Consider the following 9,997-nt stretch of genomic DNA (forward strand, 5'->3'; position numbering starts at 1 on the left):
TCATTCTCCTCTTTAGTGAGAGCATTATTGGTGTCACTGGTATTATTGTTTTCGATACTGAGTAACTCAGCACCGTCATCAAAGTCAGTAATAGACTTATCGCTATTACTGAGTTTATCCTCTTCAATTCTGATTGAATCAACATATCCTTCGCATTGACCGTAGGGTCAATGCGTGATCAGCAAGAGCTAGAATATTCTTTGCTCGAGCGAGTCCCACCCCACCCTTCTTGGATAAGGGTCGCTCTTAAACAAGGTTGGTATACATGGACGATGTAAGCTGCTCACGAAAAACGGTGCGGATTTCTTAGGTAATTCATCAGACCTTTGAAAGCCTTATCTTCCTGATAACTTCTCCTTACATCGTTAAGTAGTGTTGACGACGGAACACTTGTTTCAACAGTCGCTATTGATTTGCGCAGCCGACTCAAAATCGGTCCCGTGCAAAGGGCATCAGCGACGACATAAATCATCCTGGTTTTTCTCTACAGAGAAATTATACTTCACAAAGAAAGACAACCAACTCCCCATTCTTTAAGAGAGGTGTGGACTGTTTACGGCCACGCGTAAAGTCCGTATAAACAAGGAACGGCGATCTCCCAAGAGATATACCCTAAACTTAGTCAGTGCATATTTCATAGTAACTCGTTACTTGTCATGCACTGGGCAATTCCGTTCAGCTGGTTGAAGCTGATGCGACTGATAGCAGACGATGCGCTTTGCACTGTCTGTGTCATATTGCATTAACGCGCAGCCGATTGCAAAATCGCTAGCGTCACAGATCAACTGTTTTGGCCCGCAATCGCCAATGTTGGCGATTGCATCTAGCTTGCTTGATACCCTCAAAGGAACGCTGACAATTAGCGTTTTATGACCACTCTATATTTTTCTTTAACAACGAAGAAAGATGTACTGTTATTTCGGCAGAATTGCGAGAGTACAAATGTGAGTACGCCGCTAAGCCAAAATCTTTCGAAGTCCCTTTAAATCGACTGACATAGACCTTAAAAATGAATTACCTGGCACTTGTGAAGTAGGCTTGTGGTCGAGACTGCAAAACCTAAAGTGAGATTATGATTATCTTAGGTCCTAGCTTTTGTACTTAGTCTAGGTCAGTCGAGGTTCGCCTCGATCTTTTCTGGGTCAGGGCGTACGCTGTGTTTACACTGTGTTTACCCACGATGCACTCAAGAAGCGGTATCACATATTCGCTTGCAGCGAATCAGTGATTTTTGAGATTATCATACAACTTGTGCTTATGCCTGTATGTAAGAGCCTTTCGGACGTGGGTACGATCTACTTCAACATCTGACATTACGTCCACGCATTTGCTATGAACAACGTCGTCATCAAATAACTCGGTGCGAAATCCCGCACCGATCTAAACAGATTGGTTACACATCTATTGAACGTTGCAGGGGAATTACTACGCTCCTGTGGCATAGCTTGCCACTCCCATAGCATGCCGCTTAGTGTAACGGGGTGTCTCGTTGCGTAAAATATATACTTAAAGGCTGATAATTAATGTATTATCTAAAAGGTAGAGAATACTGCCTTACGTAATAATTTCCGGAAAGTCTATCCATTATTAGATATAGGCCATTACATCTACTTTCTCCGCGGTCCTGTCAGCGCTAAACGCGTGCAAAGCGTGAGGCAGATAAGACATTATTACATGTTTTGTATTAGTTTAAGATTAAGTTAGTATTAAATAGATAGAAACTAAAGAACACGATTATATTAGAAAACAGTTTACTTTTAACCCTCTTAAAAGCAAGCGTTTTAATGAGAGTTTTCTTCTGCACGTACTAGTGTACGTGAAGTGACGTGAGGCACCATTCGCACTGAAGCAGTACGAAGTGGACTTGTGCTGAAGCAGTACAAGTCGACAGTGCCCCGTTACATCTGGTAGCACTTTATAGTCCGTCCGAGGACCACAGTTCCATCATCTAACATGGACATGTTAGATGATAATGGAAATATGCATCACGTTTCGCGTGATAGCTACTTTTTTCTAAGTGACATAGAAGGGAGTGCGGTCGAACGAATGAGTTCGACCGTAGGGAATGATGCCATCTTGGCCATGCTATCCGGTTGGACAGAGATGCTCTCCATTCAGCCATCGCCAGGTTCATACAACATGAAATTGCGAGGCGAAGGAGAAGGAGAAGTTAGCCTTGTTTGATCAGCAAGGTCTCAACAGGCAGAACTCTTGAGTTTACAACAGGCACAGGCCCCTGTACCTGGGACAACGCTTACGCGTCATCCCGAAACCTTAAAAATTGACATCTCTAAGTATACGGGAGTCGAAGAAGACTCCATCTTAAGATGGTTGTTGAGTTGGACGATGCCATAAGGGCTCGTCACATCGTCGACGAGCAAATACAAGTCGCATTTGCTCAGTTCAAACTTGGCAGGTCGTGCCAAAACTTGGGCACTAGGCCTTAAGTTGCGTGACCCATATGTCTTTGAGTTGCTAGATGCCTTTAAAGCCCGGTTCAAAGAGACGTTTGAGCCGCCTAGGGCTGAGTTTAGAGCTCGATCAGAGCTACTTAAACTCAAGCAAGGCAAGCGTGATGTTCACGCTTATGCCACGCATATACGACTCTTAGCGAGTTGTATCACAAATAACCCAGTCCATGAACACACGTTAATTAAGGTGTTCATGCAAGGTCTTACGGATAGTCTTGTGAAGACCCACCTGTTCCGCTTGGAACTGGATACGTTTGAAGGAGCAATATCCGTTGCGGAACAGGAGGACGTTAGCTTGATACAGTCTCCAGCTAGTTCGTCATCATATCGTCCTCCAAGAAGACACGATCTAGGAGGTCCAGAGCCTATGGACCTTCCTTATGTCGATAGCGATAAACCTCACTTTTCGAACAATAAGTGATTGCAGAAATGCAATCGCTATTAAAAGTTAGAGTACTACGCTAATGAGTGTAATGCCCCACGTTCAGTACCTTTCGGTAATTATGGACCGAATGCCAAAAAAGTGCAACGGTCGCGGATCCGACGTTGTTGCGAGATCGCAACAGCGAGGCGGACCACAAAAAACCGTTCGGGGTCAGAAGGGACACAACGCCCTAATGATCCAGCAACCTCAAGAGAATTTGCAAATCTCTTGACTAAAGTTGCTCCAGACAAAATCATTATGTGTCTCTGCACCTGACGACGGTATCCCTCATCACCTTGAGGTTAAAAAAGACAAATGATTTGTCACTTGGAGCCGTAGTGGACTGTGGTTCGTCGAATAAATTTATTCGTCGCCAGTCGCTAGAGGGTCGTAGGCTCAAATATGTTGAGCGCGACATCCCTCCAACGAGGATGACGGTGCGTCTAGCGACAGGCACACCGATAACCGTAATGAAATGTGGAGTGAAATTTCATCATACGTTAAAAGATTACAGTACGATGATGGTTTTATCGTACTGAATTTGGATGACAAATTTGATGTCATTCTAGGTTTACCTTGGCTCAGAAAATATGAGCCAATAATTAGCTGGCAGCATCGATCCCTAAAGATGCCTGCCACGTGTTCATCAGATGGCCATCTGATGAACATTTTGGAGCGTCCACAACCGTTTGGATGTACTACGATTGAGTGCGATGGCTACTTCTGTGGTACGGTCGTTAGTACGACTGCACAAGATCACAGTGTGATTACTTACTAATCACCCTGTGGAATCAGCTGCCGGCGGCTGTGCTAATGCACAGGCAGCGACGAAGGTCCACCACTCGAATAAGTCGAGTGGGTTGAGACATGAATGTACGCCTGGCGGGCGACATTCAAGAAAATACCGGTTGTTCTGAAGGAACAATACGATGATCCCAGGTCGAGTAGAAAGTCGATCGTAGAGGACCCGACGGTGATAGCGCAACCACAGTCGGAAGAAGTTGAGGGTATGTTCCCACTTACTTGTGGAGAAATCTCCTCAAATAGTTAATGCTGAAGTGACTAGACTTCAGCATCCAAAAGGATTGATCCCTCGGCAGCCTGTGGATAAGTCCCAGAAAGAAACCGAGACATTAAATGTCTTGGTTAATAACGGTTCAAGAGTAGGCGCTTCTTCTCTTGATCTGTATGCGCCTCCGAAGTTAACTTTGTAGATAACTCAATTACCCACTTTAGAACCTAAGTTGTTCTTGAGAGATCTGCATGGTGGTAAACTCAAGCAGATCTGCGTACTCGTCACAGAGGAAGAATACGTAACCGATATTTGGTCAGCGATACTTTTTGCAGAGAACGAACGGGTTCTCAGCAGCTCATCGATGGACGAAAGTGTCCACGACGTGAAGACTCGAATTGAAAGATACAATACTCAATCCTGGGAATCACTCAAGACAAATCCTTTATACAAGGATATGATTGAATTCAGGGATGTATTCCCTGAAACAGTTCCATGCGGGTTGCCTAAGGAAAAAGGCACTCGACATAAGTTCAAGCTCAAACCGGGCTCGAAGTACTGTGTCATGACGCAGTAGCCACTGCCTCGTGAACAAGTACTTGCGATCAATAAATTCTTTGTCGATCGATTAAAAGCGTGAAGAGGTTGACTCCTTCACATGGCTCACCGACCTTGTGTGTGAGAAAGGCCACAGGAGGGCGGCGGAGTGCGCGCATTCAATAAACTGAATGCTGCAACGGTACCGGCTCAAACGCCGATACCTAGAAAAAACGTGATCATAGATTGTACGTATAAGAGTACCATCTTTTTGTCTATGGATATATTGGATGTATTTATTAGATCCTTATGCGTGAATGGGACATCCTGTACACAGCAGTGAGCTGTAAGTGGGATGCTCTGGGAATGGCTAGAAATGCCACAGGGGTTTAGTAACTCTATTGCAACATTTAACAGTTGCGTAACGAATTTGTTGATACCGGTACGAGAATTCCCACCAAGTTCTTTTGACGATGTATTCGTCCATAGCCGGTCCATGGACGGAAAGATGGACGTGGAGGTTCATAAAACTCACGTTCGTCAGGTTCTTACACTTATGCGAAAGCATAAGTTGTACGCAAATCTCAAGAAGTGTAAATTCGCTGCAAGCGAAATACCACCTTTTCTGCATCGTCGGAATACACGTCGTGCGCCTTGATCGCGAAAAGATCAAGGCAATTTACCAACCGGCCAGTTCCAGTCGATGTCAAGGGACTTAGAAAGTTCCTTTTCAGCGGCGGGCTGGGCTAGCGATGTACTTGCCCAAGTACTCACGCAATTAGGTCGAGATGACAGTTCATCTCTCTCGTCTCTTGTAAAAAGATAAGAAATGGTTATGGAACGCTGATTCTCTATCAAGCAAAGCTTGACGCAATCGCCCATCTTGGCGATTGCAGATCAAGACAGACCATTCCATATGGTCTGTGACGCCAGCGATTTCGCAATCGGCTGTGCGTTGATGCAATACGATACAGACGGCGCGGAGCGCGTCGTCTGTTACCAATCGGGTCAGCTGCAACGAGCTGATTGCAATTACCCAGTGCATGGCAAGGAACTCCTTGCCATGAAATATGCAATGGCTAAAATTAGTGTCTATCTTTTAGGAGATAGACCGTGTATCGTATATACGAACCATGCGTCACTACACACGGCCGTAAACAGCCCACACCTCTCGCAAAGAATGGCGAGGTGGCTAACCTTTTTCGCGGAGTATAAATTCTCTGTGGAATTAACCAGGACGACTTAATTTCGTCGCTGATGCGTTATCACGCCGACCCGATTTCGAGCCGGCTGCGCACTCCAAAAGTGAAATCATCCCACTGTTGCAACACTCATTACGAGTGTTCCGTCAGCAACTTTGATTGGTGACATAAAGAAAGCCTAAACAGAAGATAAAGACCTTCTGCGTTTAATGAATCATCTGATGAATCTATCGATTAATTATTTTTAAAGATTTACCGGCTATATATCGATCGTCATTAGATCGATACACAACACGCAACGGCTTACTGTACGACACAGCCGTTGCCGGCGACACTCCATGTGTCGTCGTCCCAACTCACAATGATTTTTGCTTGCTCATCATGTATGAGTGTCACGATGCACTAACAAGTGGGCAACGTGGACGTGAGAAAACTTATCTCACAGTAAGTCGCGACTTTGACTGGCCCCGCCAGTATCAGTTCGTGCGCAAGTACATTCGTGCTTACGAGGTGTGTCATCGGGTGAAGCCTAGCCCTTCATCCCCTGCAGCTCTCCATTCTCTTCCACTTCCGGCAGAATGTTGGCAGTCCGTATCTATGGACTTCGTCTTCGGATTCCCCGAAGACGATCACAAAAACAATGGAATCCTTGTTTTTGTAGACACATTCCGCAAGATGGTACATCTTGTTGCAAAACCAGAGTCGATCACGGCTCTGGGCTGTGCCCATGTCTTTAACGACACGGTATTCAAACATTCCCGTGAACTGGTCTCGGATAGAATTCCACGGTTCGCGGCGAAGTTTTGGCAATTCGTGTTCCAAGCTCTCGGAACACGGCTAACTATGTCAACTTCTGATCGTCCCGAGACAGATCGTCAGACGGAACGCGTAAATCGTGTCCTCGAAGAGATACTTCAAGGTTACGTCCAATCGTATTCAAATTGGAGCGAGTTTTTACCTTTGGTCGAATTCGACATCAACAATTTAATGCATGCGTCTACAACGCATACACCGTTCTTTTTGATTGGATGACGCCATCGACGCATACCAACCAAATTAGAGGGATACTCCTGTTTAACAGAGAGTGGACTCTCATGAAAAAAAATTCTGGCTCATGCTCGTCACGCGTCGAAGTTACCAACGACGCGAATGATGTCGATGTCGAATCAATCGACATTGAAGATGAGAAAAATTTCACGGCAGTGCGCACAAAGCGCACTGGAAAAGACACAACAAATGAGTCAGCACAGGAATTTTTGCTGGCTCGAGAAACAGTAATCCGTTTCGTAGAGGATTCCATCACTAACGCAGTGGACCGTCAGAAACGGAACGCTGACAATCATGGAAGAGCAAACGTTTTTTTATTTAACTTCTCTCTACGGTAACGTACCTAAGCGTGTGGTCACTAATGCGGGTAGCAGTAAACTACTACCCAAATTCATTGGGCCATTCTGTGCTGCATCGCAGAGGCAATGACGTAGGATGCGTTCGCATCCTACGTTTTACGTTTGTCGGCTCCGCCCGTACCATCAGTACGCGGTTTTTTCCCGAGGACAGATCCGACCGCTCTTATCAAGAATCCCTAAAAGATTCTTGTCGTCACGAACCAGATTCTTATTCCGAATCTGGAGATTCTCATGTCGGGTCCGAAGATCCTCGAAACCGCAATGAGCTGACGAAATTTCATCACGAACAGCGCGATATTTCTGGTCGTACTCCAACATTAAGTACGCACTCTTCGAACGGTTTCCAACCGTTCGATTCGGGGGGTCTCCCTTTCTGTTTCAACGAGTGACGCTTACCGCTCGTGATTAAGTCCCTCCTTCATACATGAAGGTAGTGGTCGAGTTTAGCGATCTTCGACTCTAGATCCGACACATGGTTCGGATCTAATCTTCCTCCTCCACCACAATCATTGGTAAATTCCCACGGTGGCTAACGTTTCCACCGTGATGAGAAGGGGCAGCGAACCAATTATCTTGTTCGCTGGCGTGGCAATCCACCTTCGCATGACAGCTAGGAGCCTCGGTCCCAGCTGGTTGTTGACGTTGAGGGTGTCGTCCGTCAGTATGACGAGACCCATCCGATGAATTTAAAGGTCCGTCATGAAACACGCCCCCTTCCCTGGCGCTTGTAAATTGATCGGAAAACGTCAATTACATCGCGCATCTCGATAGAGATGCGAGCCCTCCCCAGGGCGAAGAAAAGGAATAGACATCTCCTTTCACTCGCTTCGTGTTATCAACACAACACGGACAAGGATCACCTCACATGGGGCATGGAAATTTTGCCTCACGAGACAACCGTTGCAATTTATACCTTGCACCGGTTGGAGTTCGTTTCTCAAACTTAACGCGAATCGCGTTAAGTCTTTGAAGCCAGGCTTCGCGTCTCCAATGTCTTTGACATTGCGAATAAAAATCTTCCTCAGCGCGAAAGTTCTTCGAAACGCTAAAAACCTACCTACCAACTTGGTTTCCGCGGTCTTCAAGACCAAATTGCGCCCGCGCTTTATTGGACCATTTACGGTCGTGGCCAAATTTAAACGCAAAACAAAAGCAAAACACCCATAGCTACGGTTCACCACTTTTCCTATTACAGCAAAGAAGAAACATACTATCAACCGATCATGAACCTTCGTGGTGAAAGATTTGAGTTTGAGCACATGTGTTGGTACACGAATGAATGCGCTCCAGGCTTGCATCAGCGAGATTTAATCTCGCTTGTTGTTGCCACTATACCATCGATGCTTAAAAAAGCTTCGAGATAAAAATCTTTCTAAGCGCGAAATTTCTTCGCGCTGGGATCAAGGCAATGTAAGTTGGCGCAAAAAATAAAGGATATTTGTTCTAAGGAGTAGCCCCACCAGACAAGCTACTACCTAGCCGTTCGGGCAAAAGCCACGGCTTTTTCTCAGGGGAAAGACGAGACATCTTAGTGTCTATGCCCCCCTGAGCGGTGCCCACTGAAGCAGGGGTACCACAAGAACTTTTTTAATGATGACTTACGCCATCGTCATCACCACGCACAGAAATATGTGCGGGTGACGGCACGGGAGACGGTGCTGGCGATGAGGAATCATCCTTATCGTCAGAATTAAACATGCTATAGCAAACGCTATTAAAACGACTATCCGACTGATCCTCCTCATTCGAAGGCTCACAGTCAGCCGCCTGACGATGATCAGGCGACTGTTCTGCTCTCCCGGAGTCGGCCATTTCGTCCGACTCGCATTCGTAGTCGACCTCCAAAGAGGAGTCGCATTCACGTGGTGCATCACCACGTGCACCCGCAACATTTAGAGTTGCGGGAGAAGATGATGCTACGGCAGACGAAACGTCTGCCGCAAGAGACAATAATGCGTCGCTCCGGCTGCATGTATTGCAGCCGAAGGCGCCGCACTATTCGCATACTGCATGGACTGGTTAACCATGCGATAGAATTAAAAATGATGGTTCTGACCAACCAAAATCGTTTTCAATCAAGTGGTCTTATAGTGACCACTCCATTCAATGACAATCAGAGTGATTGTCGTTTAAGGGAGGGCTGGTGTAACGGGGTATACCGTTACATGAAATTAACACTTAAAAAGTGTTAATTAATATATAATTTGAAAGGTAGAGAATATTTGGAGAATATTACTTTACGTGGTAATATTCGGAAAGTTCATCCATTGGTAGGTATAGGCCATTACATCTACTTTCTCCGCCGTGTAGTCAGCGCTAAACGCGTGCAAAGAGTGAGACAGATATGACTTTATTACATATTTGTATTAGTTTATCGTTAGTATTAAATAGATTGAAACAAAAGAACTCCATTATATTAATACGATTTACTTTTCATCCTCTTTAAAGGAAGTATCTTAAAGAGAGTCTTCCTCTGCACGTACTAGTGTACGTGAAGTGACGTGAGGCACCACTCACACTGAAGCGTGCGAAGTGGACTTGTACTGAAGCAGTACAAGTGGCAGTGCTCCGTTTCTTTGGGTACTAACTGCTGTGAACGGGATATCCTTTGACGCAAGAGGATCTGATAAATTTCACCAATCGGATGCATTGACGAAGAGATGGTACTCTTTGACATAATTATTACGTATCGGCATTTGAGCCAGTACCGCTGCAGCGTTCATTTTATTGACGCGTGTACAATCCGCCACCCTCCTGTTGCTAAATGCACACAGGAGGTTGGAGAGCTATGTAGCGAGGTTGACTCTCTCTAATTTTTGCTTCTAATTGATCGGCAAAGAACTTGTCAATCGGTAATACTTGTTCACGAAGTTGGACACTGCTTCATGACAGTGGTATCTGATGAACAAGAAAAAGGCATCACAACGGATCGATGCTACCAGTTT

The sequence above is a fragment of the Bremia lactucae genome, linkage group LG11 (genome assembly GCF_004359215.1).
Source record: "Bremia lactucae strain SF5 linkage group LG11, whole genome shotgun sequence".
Taxonomy (NCBI): Eukaryota; Oomycota; class Peronosporomycetes; order Peronosporales; family Peronosporaceae; genus Bremia; species Bremia lactucae.